The 15948-nt window shown below is 46.6% G+C and overlaps 2 long non-coding RNA genes across 11 annotated transcripts in view; one reads left to right on the forward strand and one right to left on the reverse strand.

Annotated features, from left to right (window-relative positions):
- LOC103551854 (uncharacterized) overlaps nt 1–15948 on the forward strand; it is a 65512-nt gene that overhangs the window by 25228 nt on the left and 24336 nt on the right. For 2 of the 9 annotated variants that reach the window (XR_011531938.1, XR_011531943.1), the window contains exon 1: nt 15102–15755. The exons of 6 other annotated variants lie outside the window; for them this stretch is intronic. This is a non-coding gene — a long non-coding RNA (uncharacterized lncRNA). Of the gene's footprint in view, nt 1–15057; nt 15756–15948 lie in introns of those variants that run through there. One more of the 9 variants, XR_011531937.1, reaches the window with a different exon arrangement.
- LOC139078825 (uncharacterized) lies at nt 488–14955 on the reverse strand. 2 transcript variants are annotated; one of them, XR_011531946.1, is made up of 4 exons: nt 14871–14955; nt 13475–14329; nt 11640–11938; nt 488–1987 (listed from the first exon to the last, which is right to left on the reverse strand). It is a non-coding gene; the product is annotated as an uncharacterized lncRNA (long non-coding RNA). The 2 variants fall into 2 exon arrangements; XR_011531945.1 differs by having other exon boundaries at nt 14528–14890.

Here is a 15948-nt window from a genome sequence, read left to right on the forward strand (position 1 = left end):
CCTTTAAGGAATGTAGAGAAAGACTAAGACAGTCTAGAAGGAAAGGACAGATTGATCTTTGTCTTTAAGATCTTCCCCTCAAGCACCTCTTAGCAAGACCCTTTTGGCTCACCCTTAGGTCCTTCAGAAAAACTATGTGGGAAGGCAGTGTGGAACTTGTAATGATTGATTTGCCCATCTAAAATGGTCCCGGGTATTCCTCTCAATCTTTCACTGTTACAAATTATAGGAAAAAAGAGAATAACACCAGTAGAAATGAGCCTCTGTTTTGCCACTGACTGGCTGAGTAACTAGGAAAATCACCTCTCACTTGTAAAACGAGGCAATCTCTGTCTTCCAAACCCCTGGGCAGAACTCTAGGAGGCCAAGGTCATTCGCCGGCTGGTGTAGCTCCACAGCACCACTGTGATCTGATGGGTAAAGTGCACCCCAGATACAGAATATGTGGCGTGATGAGAACTTCTGGTGTTCATAGGGCACCCACATATTTGAGGCTTCATTGAATGACTTTATTTTCTTTCCTCTGATGGACACAGATTTTCTGGCCTCCAATAACAAACAGCATGGCTGAGAGGGCAGCAAGAAGGGCATATACCCAAGGAAAGAAAAGAAAGAGGTCAGCAGCTATGGAAGGAGGAGCAAGTGAGCCACAAAGGGAATGTGAACCTGATGCCAGCTAGAAAGCAGAATGTGAAACCATGTATGGGGAGTCAACTTTGTGAAGGGTGCCATACATCTGTTTTGATGATATTAATATTCGGCTGTCCCGTGAGATGAGAGCCTCAGCTCAGGTCACTTAAAGTCTGGTAATTGGTGCATCTTCAGGAAGCCCATGTCATAAAACTTGTCTTCAAACTGAGGGTTATTCACAGTCCCAAAGTTGATGCCCCTTCCCAATCCTAATCACACAGGTTAACTTGAAATCTCTCTAGAAGGTGAATTCCTGGAAAAAGTACTGGAGTTGATCAGAAGTTCTGGGTTTGACTCTTAACTCTGCTAATCATAGTCAGATCATTTACATGCAGAGACTCAATTCCCTCGTTTGTAAGATGGGAGGGTTAACAGCACTCTGCCTGCCTCCCTGAGCGGCCATGAGGACAGGCTGAGAATCCAATGAATGGAGGTGAAGGCTGTGCCACTGGAATGAGGGTTGGCACTTCCCCATGCATTGACTGTAATGCTGTGCTCAGGGCAGGCGTGTACAGGTTAAGCAGAGTGATTATAGCAAAGGTGATGCTGCTCTCTACATCTGCCATCAAGAGATCAGGTTGCAAAACAGGGATCTTGTTTCAGTACCTGTTTCTTTAAGTTTCAAGGAACAGGATACACAGCTTCCTTTCCCTGCTTTAACCCTGACACCTACCAGGCCCGAGCCTCATACCCAGCCTGTGCAGCCCTTGGAGGAACCTTTGACAGCCACAGCCAATGTCATTACTACTGTCCTTTTTCTGCTCCATATCATGAATACAGCAATCAAAGGGGCTTCTTGTGCTTGATGAGCTGTTTTCCCAGCACCTAATACTTGGGAGTACGTGCACCAGGAAGGGTTCTTTGGGGTCTTGAGTGCTTATTAGTTTAGTAATTGGGACACTCATGGTTCTTCCTGCCAAGCATCCAAAGATGTGACCTTAAAGTCTTTCTATTTCACACTGGTGGCTCAGGAGGTGAGTCCTGCTGGCACATGCGGCCGGAGCAGAGGGGCTGGAGGTCACCCTGATCCTCGCTCCTAGGGCCCTCACTTCCCTGTCCATGATCATCAGGCTTGCATTTCCATGTGAATGAGCCAAGGGAAGAGAGGATTTCCAAGTTTTATGGGTCTTTCATTCTCTTCCTTTCTTTAAAAAGTTGGACCAGAAACTCCAGTCCTTTCAGCATTCTTCCTCTCCCTGGAGTCCCGCGGAGGCATATTACCGCTAATGGGGCTTCAGGGTCTGCCAACTCAAATGGAGAACAGGTCCGCGCTGCATCGGTGGCCTAATGAGGAGCCCTGAATGGAAATGAGAATCGGACACGCATTGAAAATATTCCGCTCTCAGCCAGCCGTCCTCCACCCCTCGCCATCCCAGGGTCCTGAGTCCAGTGCCAGCAGAAGGTGACCTGCCAAACTGATACCCCGTGTAGCTTGGGGAAAGGCGCTCAAATGGGACCCAGAAGCACACTCTGAACTCATTTTCTCTCTGCTCAGCAGCTGCCAAAGGGGGCCCGTGGAAATGGGAACAGGGTTCACATGACTGGGCAGAATGAAGAATCTGGGGGTTAGGGAGCAGGAAGTCAGACACGAGGCAGGGCCTGAAAATGCATCATTGTGAATTTCACTCTACTCGAAGCAGAGATTGGGAACATTTTATCAGCATCTATAGTGGAAAAAGCACAGAGTGGGGGAGTAGCGGAGAAAATGTGGTCTGAGGCCTGGTGTTGGGGCAGGTTGGCTGCAGGAGCTTGGTGAGTTCTCTCCGAGCCTCGGCTCCCTGGTGTGTGGGATGGAGGTGGTAGTACGTGCTTTACCTGCCCAGCAAGCCCGTCGGGTGGACTTCTGAGACGCTACTTGTGGAAGGGCTTTGTCAACTAGGGGCCCATCGAATGTGAGGTATTGTTAGATGATTATAGGTCTTTTTAGGCAAATGAATAGAAATCTGGAGGTGGCAAAGCTAGGTAAGCAGCTAGGGAATGGGCTAGGTAGATGAAAGTGGGCAACCCTCAAAATTGTGAGGATTCAGCTAATAAAATCAATACTCAGTATTAAAAGGTAAGTTGTTCAGGCCAGACTGAAATGGAGCAACTCAGCAGTAGCCAGAGCGATATCCATGTTGTTCAAGAGCATGTTGACAAAAATGCATCACCAGCATGAAAGCCAGCAAGGAGTGGAGCGCTGATAGCGCTTACCCAGACTGTCCGGGGGAAATGGCCAGGAGACATTCCTATGTGGAGTTGCGCCATCATGGCTTCATTCCCTTTAGACCACACAACTGGTTTCCTCCCTTGGCTTCATGTTCACCAAACCCCTTTTGATCCTGTCCTCACTTGTGTGCAGATTTCTCACCAGGGGCAAATGTGCAGATCGAAGAAGAACTTTACCATTTTCTGTAAGACCAGTACATTTTTTACTATAATTCTTTATACATCAGTCTCCTATGACTTTGATTCAATATAAATCTTTTCCCTTTGGGTCCAGTTTGGGGCACTGACATGACTGAGTTTTTAGACCTGGAAGGCTGAGGGAGGACCAAAGTTCAATGTGGTGAGATTCCCAAGGATCTGCTAACTTGGACTATTTCTGGGCATCCGATTGGCATCTCCTGGGCTATACTGCTTCCCTCTACATGACAACAACATTGATAGTCTAAAAAGCTGACCTGGACCAAGGCTAGGGCTGGAGGAATGGAAAGGAACAGAGAGGTTTCAAAAAGGCCTTGTTGATAATATAGCTTTGAGTGAGGGCGAAGAAGCAAAAGAAGCCAGGGATCAATGAAGTCTCCACGTTTTAGCAGTAGCGAATCGGGATGGGGGTAAGGAAGACAGTGTTCCTACTGACAATACTGTGAGGAGTGTAAAGTTGATATAAAGTCGACAAACACCATGTCTAGGTTACCTTTCTCCCTCCTGTACTCATGGAGTCATCACTAATCAGTGTCAGCTTTCTTTCCTTCTGAGAACTGTCAAAACCTTAGAATCCTTCTCAACCTAAAACATTCCAGGAACCATTTGAAGAGGTCAGATCTAGTAGCTGAGATGAAATCATGAGATTCATCTCAGAGCTGATAGGTAAAGTAGTAACTCACCAAATATTCATTGGTTGATTGTTGATAATAACCTCGGGCAAATTCATTTAGACAAATTCCTGACTCCAGGAAAAGAAAAAGAGTGGTTGATCTTCTCTGATGTCTAATCTCTAATAATAGGACCACATAAAGTATGGAAAGTATGACATTCCCCAGGTGTGCTGTGTCTGACCATATTTCCTGTCTCAGTAGAGGAGAAGAGAAAATTTTGACATAAGCAGAAGCTAGCGGTAAGCTCAGCATATATCCAAACCCTTGCTTGTTTGAGACACAGTTGTCTTCCTAAGTTTAGAAACCCAGGAAGCTATTATACACCTCTCTGATAAAGGTTATCCCTCCCACTACCCCCATACACACTTCTCTACCATTGTCTAGTCCATCTAAACTAGACAGAATGCTCTGAGCGTCTGCCATCGACCCCTGCTGAGGAAAGTGACCCTAGACTTTTCTTTCTGCCTGAATGGCTATGGTTTCTATCGTTTGTGATGTGAGATAGTAACCCTGTCCTAGCTGATTACAACAGGAATGGGGCCCCAGTCAAAGGCAATCAAGTGTAGGATGACTATGATGCAGAACACTCCCCTGGACAGTGCCTTGGGGAGAAAGTCTATCCAGTGGTGGTCCTCCATATTGGATAGAGACAAGTCAATCACATTCTCTCCCGGGGAGTGTGAGAGGTGCTCACAGAGGAGGCGGGTCACGGGAGCTACTACAGTAACTTGAATCATGTCAAACTGCTCTACTGCTCTCTGGGATCCAGTCTAGACCTACTGTGTACCCCATTGTGAAAGCTCTGGAGCAGTATGTGGGACCCAGAATGACTGTGGAACTGCTGAGCACTTGGCTCGCCCCCTTACTTCCCAGTGAATTCCAACAAGAAACCTCCAGCACTTAAGATAATCTAGGTATGTCTCTCTCTTGTAATCTCAAAGAGCTTGACTAATATATCTTCTGTTGTGAAATGCAGAGCATTGAAAGGTCTCAAAGGTATTTTGAGATGTCATTTGAAAACCATAAACTATTCTGATAATTCTACCTACAAAATGCATCCAATATTTTAAACCTCATCTAAAGCAATTAAATATTTGGAAGATTAAATAAATCATGAGAAGCCTATAAACTTTGATATATAGACATTTATATAACACGATATTCTGTAAGTAAAGCTATTTGACGTTTTGTCACTTTGAGAAATGAACAAAGGCTACTTAAGGCAACGTGAGCAGGTGGTATGTGTTCAATATTTTCTTGGAAACATCTACCATACCTGTAACTCCCTTTCCATTTGTGCTGGTATACCCTGGTTCAGGCCCTTGACGTTTCATACCTGTATCTTGCAGTACAGATGTAATGGCTCGTTCCCTTGATCCTAGTCTATGTGTCCTCCAAATCGTCCTGCCTGCCAGGATAAACCTATCATCCTTTAGAACTACATTCATGTCACTTCTTGGCTCAAAATCTCTTTGTGCCTCCCCATTTCCTATGGTGGCTCATTTATGATCTTTTTTGGGGGGAGTGGTTCCCAGGAACTATACCATCTAGCCTTGTTCCCTGCCATTCCATACCCTCTTCCATCCCAGTCCAGCCAACGATTCATAAAGATGCTCTGCTCATTCCTTTGCCTCTGCCCTCCCTCTTGGTGTTTCCCTCCCTTGGTATGGCATCCCCCATTCCTAAATCTATCTCATTCTATCCAAGGACTAATCCATGTCCTATCTGCCACATGAAGCCTTCCCTGTCACTTCCAACCCTACTGAGCTCCCCCTCCAGGCACTTCGCAGAGCTTATCCTTTTAGCTCACAAATCTACTCTGCCTCGCAGAGTCATTGCTTTTCTGTGTGGGCCATTCTTAGCTCCTGGACTAGACGGTAAACTCCTTGGTTTTGAGCATGAGAAAACTATTGTTGACGTTGAATAGATATCCTGAATGTTACCTGCCACCCCCAGGGACAGCTTCAAGCAGCAAGATTGCATTAGGAATCTCATTTTACTAGAAGAGAAAGTGACAACGTGTTTTAATCTCCCATAATAAAAACTCCTGAGACAATTCGTACTGCCAGAAGGGCTAAGACTGCTGCTATTAGCTATAAATAGGACTTGTAAGAAAAGCACCCATGAGACATGGTGCCATTACCAGAGGCCAGACGTTAGGAATCAGACTCGATGCTGGAAAAGCATTGAACTGGGCTCAGGTGCTCTGGACTCCCCTAGACCTGCCACTCACTCGCTGTGTGGCTTTGGTCAAGTTCCTTAAGTTCGCTAAGCCTTGCTTACGCCATCTGGAACTAGAGTAGGGACCTCTGAGGTTGTTGGCTCTAGCACTAAAATCCTGGTGGTCGTTACTATGCCTAGGCTTAATTTCACACTGAATTAGAAGGAAACATGGGGATATCTTAGGAGGTGATCTGGACTATGCGGTGTACTTCAGAGTGCCCCTGACCTTCTGTCCTCAGTTCTTGGTCTCATCTCTGGCTAGGGAAGCAGCTTCCCTGGTAACCCAGGGCGTGCCTGACTTTAGCCCCACCCTTGGCCTTGTATAATGGTTCCAAAATGCTTCCTGGTTCCTGTAACACTTGCCGGTTGGCTTATAATAGTTTCTCATGCATGAGCTTGTTTCTTCTCACTTAGTTAACCTTGAAGTTGAACCCAATTTTGCTTTGCTACTTTCATTCTTGGCTGGTTGTTGAGCAGGTTAAGACTCGTGGAGCCTTTTATGTAGCGGAACCTGGATTGTTCTGTCCTAGGAGCTGCACCCCCGCCCCCCATGTGTTCCTGCCAGTTTGGGTCACAATCTCTTCTCCTTCTTCTAGTGACATTGCAGAACACCTCTGTGGCAGTAGCCACAGATCTTGCTCTATGAGTCTAAATCCCACAAGGAGATTATCAGGGGATCTAGTGGCCGAATGACTGGGCTCGAATTCAGTGGAGATTTGGTGAAATTTGGGACATTTTTTTCTTCTGTTTAGCAGCCCCTAAAGCCATTCTAACCTCAGTAGCTTGAACGACAAGCCCACCTCTCAAGCTTACAAAATCTGCCTTGAAAGTCACCATTAGGCCACTTCATGTGTAGGCCCGCAGACTCAAGGGGGATCTAACTGGTAATGCCTGAAGGAGCACTGGGTGTGAGGGTGCCTCTTAATTTCAGGCATATCACGTCCCATGCTAATGTGGATTCAGTGACCTCAAGTTTTTAAATCCAAGCCTGGGGTGTGAGTGGGTGCTCTTGAGAAGTGCTCCTGGGGGCCAGGGGTTCCTGCAGTAGTAAACACGGGCTTGGGGAAATGGCTAGAAGAGTTTCTAGGACTCCAGAAGGCACTATCAGTGAGTGAAGGACCCTGCTCGATTCCTGTGACATTAGACACCTTGCCTTCTTTGTTGAATATGGGATTCTCTTTACTAAAATAAAAATAATCAAAAGAAATAAAGAGAAGTAGACTTTCAGGGGCGATGCGAGTTCGTTGTCAGATCATGCTGATGAACAGTGAACCGAATAGAGCCTCCCTGTGAAGCTGGAAAGGCGCTGCTGAAAACTGCAGCCTCGGGCACAAGAAGGGTTTGGTGTCAGTCATTCTTCTTCCTGGGACACGTATAATGAGAAGCTTTCAATTCTTCTTGAAAGAAAGTAGAACTGAAAGAGAAGAGTGCTGAGTTCTTAGCAGCTTGCAAATCCCAAATCCATTGAAGAACAGCTTGCATTTCTCAAGTGTTTTCTACGTACTGAGCACATACACAGGGTTTGAGGTAATTGCCCTATTTGCTAATCCTCACAGCAATGCTGCAAGGTTCCTGTCTCTGTTTTACTGATGAAAGAAATGATGTCCCCAAGTTTGCAGAGCTGGTAAATGGCAGAGCCAGGGGGAAACTCAGGTCCTTGTCCTTACTACCTCTCAACCCCCAATTACAAGAGCTCTCATTGCCCTGGTTATATTTATTTGCCAAAATTTTAGAATATTGTAGCCAATCTACTCAGCCGCAGCAGCAGTCACATATTTTTCAGAGATTTATATTCCAAGAATGAAATCAACACGGCAACGCTGCGCGCCTCAGCACTGTAGTCTTGAGGAATCTTAGATCATACGCTGTTGTCTTTTAAGGCGTTTCAATGGCTCCGCTGCCAAGGCTGAGAAACTTCATCATTGGCTGTGACTTCGTGGACCCTCAGCTCCCTCTGACCTCAGGCTCCTTGCCATCCAATAAGCTTCTCTACACATCCATGTCCCCCCAACTAGGGCAAATCGGAACTCCTGGATCTGCTGATACCACCTACAAATCCCAGGATTGTGCTACTGGGGCCATTTCTCCAGACAGTTTCCTCCGCCATGGTGGGCCCCTGCTTCTTGATGTTATGGACGTAATACGATGCTGAATGAGGACATCCCTGACAGACCTACAGTCTCCCCAAGCTAGACCCAAGGAAGCAGTTCTTAGGTTCCTCCAAATACATTTGGCTGTTTCTATGGACCCAAAGGGATTCTACCACAAAGAGAGAGCAAGGATTCTCACATTGAAACCCCTGCCCCCTCTCTGTGTCCCACTCTCCAGTGACTGGAAGAGGTTTTCTCCTTCATTCGGCTGGGAATTCCAGGTCCTATCCTGCTTCTCTCAACACCATGGCTTAGAGGAAATCCTGAAATCAGACGTCCAAGTTCTGCCCTTGATATGTGAAGGGAAACTTTGGAAACTTAAAAATCCCTTTATTTCTCAATAAACCCTGGCTTTCAAAAGGAATTCCTCTCCATGACTCAAAATCTGAAACTGAAACCGAAAGCTGGGCAATGATTCCCTTGTTCTAGGGCATTTCTGCTTAGCACTGGTGCCTATTCCTGATCTGTTTGTTACCTGTCTGCAACGATTAAGTACAGGAATTGAGGGTGTTTAGAAACTTTCATAGAAATTTGACAGAAAAGTTTTATGTTTGCTGAATTTAATAAAAACATTATACTTTCTATGTTTATGTTTGTTCTTAATTTATTTTTTCTAGTAATTCATGCTTTGATTCTATTTCACAAAATGATGGATTGGAAAATGTTTAAAACAACCCTTTACCACAGAAAGTTTGAGAAGCGCTGTTCTAGGCTATATCTGAACTTCTCCCTTAAGGGATGGCATGCCAGGGTCTTGATGGATGGAGAGCCATCGACAGTGGAGAACTAAGTATTTCCTAAAACAAAAATACATTGGTTTACTATCTCAAAAAATAGATCTGCATTATGTAGCCATTACATTAATTCCTTTGAAAGAAAAAAAATATACCTTCCAAAAAGAGAAGACTAAGTTGTATATAATCAATGAGGTATTTCAACCACTGCCCATTGGCCTATCACAGTTGGGTCAGGACTAACTCCTAATGGATATAAGACTTGAAAACAGTGCATTGTGAGGCACTAAACCATGCCTGCAATTCACCCACTGTCAGGTGTGTTAGCTGGGCTACAAGCTCAACTGCAGCAAAATGAGTCTCAAAAGTACAATCCAAAAGATAAAGTTAATTTCCTTTTCATGTCTTGGTCCAGAAGTCGGCAGTGCAGGGTCGGTGGTATTACTCTGCCATCTTCAACATGAGGTTCCCCTCACTGGATCCAAAGGAAGCGATCCGCTCCTCCCTATCTCCCAGCCAGAGAACGGAAAAGGTACTGGGGAAGTGCAGACCCAATCAGTCCCTTCAAGGGCAAGACAAGCAGCCTTTCACTAAATGGCCAATTGCCCAGTTACAATTCTATTTCTATTAATCACGGGGAAAATAGATAAATAAGTAAGATTCTGCCACACCATAGAATTTTACTAGGCTGAAAATTTTTTACAAACCTTGAGCTTTTCTGAACTTGTCAACATCTAGGCACTCATAATTTTACACTTGGAAATCTAAATAATAGTTATTCTTCCAGAGCTTTCTCAGTTAAACACAAATTTATATTGCACTTAAAATTTTCCAATTTTTCTTGAAAAATTTCCCCCAGATATTTTGATAGTATTATGGTCATGAGATAAACAGCAAAGTTGATTCATTATAAAAAAAAAAAAAAGCTGTAGGTTACCAGAATTGATTCAAGAACATATATAAAACCTGAGCGATTGTTAGCCAATAAAGAAATTAAATCTCTAATAAAAAAGTCTTCCTACAAAGGAAACCCTAGTCCTGGCTTGCCTCACTGGAAAGTTCTACCAAATATAATCCCAATCCTGTGTAAACTATTCCAGAGAATAATGTATAGACAGACAACGTGGGGAACAGCATCCTAGGCAGGAACAGCATGTGCAAAGGCACAAAGTTAGGCAAGAATACAATGAATTTTGGAAATAAGTGGTTCAGTACAGATGGAGCTCAGGGGACTTATTGGAGAGAAGCAGAAGACGGGGCTGGGAAGTCAGGCAGGAGTAAATCTTTTTAAGCCATGCCAAGGACAATGAGGAATTTTCTTTTGTCGTGTAAACAATTAGGATCCAATTAGAAAGTCAGATCAGACCTGCACTTACCTACAATGAGGGTCTGTGCTGGTGGATGAGCCTGAGATACCACTTGATATTTATGCAGGAAAAAAGATGTATCTATAGAATGAAACTTAATACCAACATCTACTGAAAACTTTTTGCTAATATCCTAGGAACAAAATTCCCACAACCTCTATAACCGCCTTTGAAAGGTGTCTCAGTCACAAGTCTCTACAAGGATTCATCTAAGCCTCAACCTGGGATGGCAGATATGCTGAGCACAAGCGGCCTCACCTTACTCCTGGGCCCATGATATTTATGATAATAATAGCTAATATTTATTGAGAACTCTGTGCCAGATACGTTGCTAAGCACTTGGCATGAATTATCTCAACTAATCCCCATAAGAACCCTGTGAAGTAGGTGCTATAATCTACCTGCATTATATTGATGAGAAACAAGCCTGAAAGTGATTAGGTAACTTGCCCAAGGTTACCCTGCTAATAAGTGGCAGAGACAGAACTTGAACTTCTGTTTCTCTGATGACAACGCCCATGCTGTTAACTACCATGCTGTCCTGCCATGGCCGACATCACTAATCGATCATTGCATTCTCTTTTTACTCAGCCCAGACTGGGCCTCCCCACTTCTTTTCGCATAGTGCTCTAGGAAACCATTAAACATTGATCAGAGTTGGCATATGAGATAGGACTGATGTCATCTCAGATGCATCCTCAGATTCTGATTCGGCACTGCAAGCCTGAACAATATAAACAGCTGACCTGCTACCATGGATTGTATTCTAAAACCTTTACTTGGAGTTTTTACATTAGAAGTCTTCCCAGACTGCTTTTCCAAGCTGATCCGTATCGGTCATTTTGTTGGTGTGGAAAAATGATGGAAGGAATTCAAACTATCCATAAGTTGTCAATGTGAGTTTGCTGCCCATAAAGAATATCTTAGATGAGAAAATCATAGAAGTGATTCCAGAAAGAGGCTATGGCTTTATGTTACACGTTCCACATATCTGGATTGTTTGAATTAATGTAGAAGCTGGAAGCATTGTTGAAGACTCAGAGTTGACTTGGATTTTGGAAAAGATTAGTGTCTTCCTAGATATTTCCTATAACACATTCAATGTATCTTGTCATTCCATACAAAGCAGTAAGAAGTCGAGTACCACATCAGTTTTATAGGGCCCATCTAGGCAGTCACCTCCACCGTAATGCAACTGCTTTTCCTTTTATCTCCAAACTCCACAACAGTCATAGTTTGTCACCAAGTATTTACAACGCACAAATGGCGTGGTGGCGTGAGGTGGTTCAGGAATTAAGAATAGGAATTCCAGAGCTCGGAGGAGGGGAGAGGTCTGCCTGGACCAAGCAGCTGCCTGATCCCTTGTGAATAAAGAGGGCAACAGGAATGACCCACCTTGGTTCTAGACTGGTCCTAGAAGGGCAGCTGGGTGCTCCAGGAGCAGCTTCACGGGTAGCACGGCCATTTCTGTCTCAGTGCCGGAGCAGGTGGGTAGGTGGAGGAGCAAGTCAAAGTCTAGGAGCCTGTGGGTACCAGGTAGCCAGAAGCTGATACCGGAAGATGTGCCTACACAGGCTGGAAACCCAACCGGAGCTGGGATGTGAGGGCCAGGCCCTGGTCCCAAGGAGGAATGATGACAGGAGTCAAGCCAAGTACCAGGCTAGACACGCACACTAGGTCTCCCTGAAAGTGACCTAGGGAGAATTCAACAACAGTTAACTCAGGTCAAAGTCCCTAACAAGTGGACAGGGACAACGTGTGGGAGTAGCGGGAGGCAAGGAGAAATTGAAGCAATTTAGGGACAACCTGGGCATTCAGATCCTAGGACACTGGATCCGAAGTAGAGTTGACAGTGCTACGGACTTCAGGACCACATGGGAGCTCAGCTCCCACAGCATGTGGGGCAATGGCTCTGATGCATGTCTCATCTCTTCTAGGATTGTCTCAGCACCCAGGGAAGGTCTGTAAGGGACCCAGTGGTGTGGTGACAAGGAAGGTAATTGACATATGTCATAAAGCTGCCAGTTTTGGGTGTTTAAATATCCCATCTCTTTTAATTCTCAAAATACCTCAGAAAGTTTAGGACCTGCCCAAGATCACAACTAGTAGATGATAAGGCCAAGATCCAAATTCTCTACCCCTTCAAGCTGCCTCTATGAGGACCTGGCCGTGCTGCTGGGAAAGACAGAGGCAAGAGACACTGAAGACCAGACAAAGGGGTCTGATTCTGTCAACATCTCAGGGGTTTTCAACCCTGGCTACATGTCAGAATCTTCTGGGAAGGTTGAAAACACACAGGCAAACACCGCCCCCACTCCAACACATGTCAGGGCCATCCCTGGAGATTCTGGTTTAATTGCTCTGTGACGCGGTCTGAGAATTGGTGTTTTTCTTTAAAAGCTCTCCTGGTGTCTCGAAGATGCAACCATGGCTGAGGACCCTCGGCCTTCCTTGTTTCTGGCCCTTCGAGGCAGTCTACGCCCTCAGGCCTGCTGGCCATGGGGGCCAACTGAAAGCCCAGGGTCCCTTCCTTCCCTGCCTTTTCCCAGCTGACTTTTACTTTGTTCTTATCCCTCTTGGCTCTCAGATCCTGTGCTGTCTTGGGCAGAAACACCCAGTTCCTGTTCAGGCTGTGGAACCCAACCCCTGCTCTCTGCTATGGACAAGCAGGAGCCCTAGGGGCTGGACACAGGCCAGGTGCTGTGTCTTAGAAGCCAATGGTGCCGGGGTTCTGGGAATCTCACAGTGGGATGCAGTGCATGGAAGGGAGAGGTGAGGTTCAAGGGGAAAACAGAATGACATCCAGGGAGAACATTCCAGAGAGTCATCATCAAAACAGAGGACCTAGGCAAAGAGATCCAGGAAAAACAGCACAGAGAGGAGAAGTCTTTATAGCTGAGGTCAGGAGGTAGAGCCTGGAGAAATTCTGTGCATGCAGCTGCTGCTCACCAGGAGCCTGTTGACCTAAGGTGGGTGAGGTCACCCTTCAGCCTGGCCTGGACCTAGCTGTTTATCTGCCTGAGCTCAAGGAATCTGCACGATGTTATCCTTGCGCTGCCTCACCCTCAGACAAAAGGTTTGGCTGAAAGGACAGTGCAGGTGAATAAGGGAGCCTCAAGCAGAATTTCAGAGGAGATTAGCCGATGAGACTGTGGAGGCCTCTTTGTCTCTCAGTGTGTTGGTCCCTGTTGCCCACGACAGTTGATCTTGCTGAATTGCTAGAGACTTACCTGAATCAGCTCCATCCAGATCTTGCTGAGAACTCAGAAGACAAATATACACCTACTCTTCGCTTATTTTATCACGAGAAGGGGTCTTCTGCCGGCAGCTGTGAGCTGGCCAAGGAGAGCCCCACCCGGGAGGGCTCAGACTGCAATGCTCTTCCCCGGGCCAGAATTCAAATAGCTTCTGCGCCTTCATAGCTTCTTGCCGACTTCCGTCTTCCGGGGTTCAGTCGCCTTCCATTCCCAGCCCTGTTTTGAGCTAAACTAACCGACTCTTCCTCCCCTGGAGAGGCCAGACTATGGAACACAGAGGCCTGTGGACCAGGTGTCTAGTTCAGTTCTTGCCAAACGTGCTTATCATCAGAGTCTTAAAAGCACAGATTCCAGGCTGGCCCAGCGGCGTAGTGGTTAAGTTCACCTGCTCCATTTCGGCAGCCTGGGATTCACAGGTTGGCCGAGCGAAAGGCCAGGTGGGCCTCATAAAGCTGGGCGAGGCGACGTTAACCTAGCTGCTATCAGCCAGATTCCCAGCCAAATCAGCCACGAGTTAGCAGTCATTCCCAGCAGGGGGCGCTAGAGTACAGGCTGCGGGAGAATTTTCATGATTGCTCAGCAGGTATGAGGAGCCGGCAGAAGAAGGGGGATTTGAGGGGCTGTGGGTCTCACAGTTTCTCGAGTGTCAGCTCAGAAGCAAAGACAGGAAGACATACTTTGGTCTTCACACCCCTCAATGTCCTTGCCTGGGCGGGAAGCTAACGGGCGCTTGCTATACCGGTTTCCCAGTGACAAAATTCCCAGCTGGCGGATAGTTAACATTTCAACAGGCACTGATGTGGTTTGGGACAACTCGGTGTCAGTAACCTGCAAAAAAAAAAAAAAAAAGCTGTTTGCTTCCCGTTTTCCAATTCATTGAGAATTCCATGCCACTGTGATGCCAAACTTGATGAAATATGTAAAAAAGAGCCTTAGCATAGTGCCCTGCACTCAGGAAATACCCAGAAAACTTGAGTTCCCTTTCCTCGGTAAGCTCCATTTGACAGTCCGCCTCCAGCCTCATACCAGGGTGGAGCCGTGCCCCTCAGAACTGAAGTGCTGTTGGCCCCACAGAGCCCGCAGCCCCTCTGGCCAGAGCCGCTTTTGTCCCAGCGCCTTTGTTGTTCCCGATTTCTCCCTGTGAGGCCTAGGCAGCTGCCAGGGGCCACCCCAGGAGCTGGAATCTCAGCTCACAAACAGAGCATTATCCGCACTCCTTCTTCTGCCCCCTCCGCGCCCGGCCCGCTCGCCGGGGCCCCACACCCAGACTCCAGCCATGCTGCCGTGCACAGTCTCGCCCCCGACCCCCCTTCTCCAACAATGTGTTTCTAATCTGCGCAGGACCAGTCACCACGCTCGGTTTTCCTGCCTGGGCTAATCTACGCCTCTGGGCCCCAGCGTCCCCGGGTGTGTAACCCAGAGGCTTGCACGGAGGTGATCAGATTGCAAAGAACAGTATGTTTTCCTCCTGCCTCTGCTTGTTTTCTTCAGGGGCAGGGGCCAGCCAGCTGAGTTGTCTTTCTCTTGCTCCAGCCCTCCCCCTCCCTCCACGTGGTCTGTCTGCAGAGGGTGCGGGGCGCAGAGCCCAGGGAGCATGCACAGCTCGGTGGGAGGAAGCCCGAGGTGCAGGCAGGTTTGCTACAGGGAGGCAAGATTCTGCTGCTTGGCTTGCTGGCTGCTGCTATGCTCGCGCTCGGGAGAGCAGAGAAGGCAGGACAGCGGCGGGGAATTCGTGCAGACCAGTTCTGGCCAGTTCTCTTACAACGTTTTGTTCTTGCTTTGCTGCTGCTGTTGGAGTTTTTTTCCCCTTCTCTGTGCTGAGCTGTCATTTCTTAGTGCAGCCAGGCCCATATGAACTTCTGGTTCCTCTAGGCAATAAACACCCTGGTTTCCCCAGCCACACTATCGCTCCTTTTCTCGTTTTCTTACAAAATGCACTTTAAAAAAATTAGAAAAGTGGCAACGTCCATGATAGGAGCAGGATTTAAATGCTTAAAAGAAGAATTTAAAGTTTATTGAGCCTGCTCCTTTCTTCGGCTTTGTTCTCTTCTTTCTTGTTCTTGGCAGCATTAGATAAGAAATCAGCGGTGGGGCGATAGCTGAAAAATGTTCACTGTTTTAGAGCAGTATAAAAATAAATATTTTCAATAAAAACTTGAAACAGTTGATAATTAAAGCACAAGCATGTTTATCTCTAGAAGGAGTTGGAGCCCTTTCTGGCCACATCATATTTTCCACAGGAGCTGGTACCAAGGTAACTAGGAATGAAGGATGTGAGATGAGCCTCCCCAAGGATCACGAGGCCAGCTGGCGGCCAGCTTGCCTCTGGTCCACTAGTCTCAGCCTGCTGTCCTTGGCTCCTTAGACTTGTCCAGGCAAACACTGGCCCACTGACCAGAGATGGCCGCTTGGCTTGGTTGGTGTTCAGCAAGCCCCAAGTCCAGCAG

This window comes from Equus przewalskii, chromosome 23 (assembly GCF_037783145.1).
Source record: "Equus przewalskii isolate Varuska chromosome 23, EquPr2, whole genome shotgun sequence".
Taxonomy (NCBI): domain Eukaryota; kingdom Metazoa; phylum Chordata; class Mammalia; order Perissodactyla; family Equidae; genus Equus; species Equus przewalskii.